The sequence below is a fragment of the Pinus tabuliformis genome, chromosome J (genome assembly GCF_031772625.1).
Source record: "Pinus tabuliformis cultivar Carrire ecotype Pingquan chromosome J, CPIR1, whole genome shotgun sequence".
Taxonomy (NCBI): Eukaryota; Viridiplantae; Streptophyta; class Pinopsida; order Pinales; family Pinaceae; genus Pinus; species Pinus tabuliformis.
In genome coordinates, this window is record NC_142295.1 from 719,169,780 (window position 1) to 719,170,942 (window position 1,163).

A 1,163-nucleotide genomic window follows, 5' to 3' on the forward strand; every position below is an offset into this window, starting at 1 on the left:
AACCAGACAACAGTCTTCCATGAGATTGAATCATCCTGAGCTACAATGTCAGGGTTATTCAGGCCCAGGTAATTTCCAACCGCACCATAATTATAGTTCCTGAAAATACACTCACGACAAAACTTCAGATGGTTAGTAACCTAACATTCAGGACAAATTCAAATTCCCTAAATACCATGGGATTCAAAAGATTTGTAATTAGTTTCAGTTGACCCTTTCAGTGCAGTCGCTGCGTGTAGTAATGGCCTCCATGGAGATACGCAAACTTCTGGCTATTGTTCTTTTGCTGCATAATCTGCTTCCTATCGCTATGGGTATGTAAGCGCTTTTGAAATCCAGAATTGCTTAAACTTGTTTTATTTATGAAAATTATTAGGCATAACATAACATTCTTCTATTTTTGTGCATCTGTGTGCAGGAGCGAACGACCATATCTTGAGGGAATACATAGGCGCCTTCAGCAACCGCGTGAAATTTTCAGATGTGCCCATCAATCCGGCGGTGGAGGTCCACTTCATTCTCCCACAAACGAAAAGTTCAACATCTTCTGGGACACCGGCAGCCTGACTCCCAATGCCGTGCAGGTCATAAAGGCCCAACACAAGAACGTGAAGGTCGCGCTGAGCTTAGGCGGGGATAGCGTGGGCAACGGTCACCCTGTCCAGTTCAAGCCATCGTCGGTGTCTTCGTGGGTTAACAACGCTGTCACGTCGCTGTCGAAGATAATCAAAGAATACCATCTCGATGGCATCGACATCGACTACGAGCATTTTCAGGCCGACGATAACACGTTTGTAAATTGCATCGGGCAATTGATCACGCGGTTAAAGCAGAGCAAAGTCATCTCCTTCGCGTCCATCGCCCCTTTCGAAGACAGGGGCACTGTGCACATAGGTTCCTAGACCATATAGCCATCATCATCTCTACGTCTCACATCGCATATATACTGGGCTCCTACTATGATACGATATAACGGGTCATACATATAGGTATTATGCCCTAGGACCTAGGCCCATCATAACTAGGCTGGTATGCAGCCCTTGCGCCATAACCGGGTCTACTGCAAACAAGTACCCCAGATCTTACGATGTTGGCATTCTGACGTTGTCACCTAGACAATGCATGTTAACTATTACGAAGCCAGGTCCTCCAACTTGGAATGG

The 1,163-nt window shown here is 45.8% G+C and overlaps 1 pseudogene; it reads left to right on the forward strand.

Annotated features, from left to right (window-relative positions):
• Positions 1–241: 241 nt before the first annotated feature.
• LOC149228773 (chitinase 1 pseudogene) lies at positions 242–902 on the forward strand (annotated as a pseudogene).
• The last annotated feature ends 261 nt before the right edge of the window (positions 903–1,163 follow it).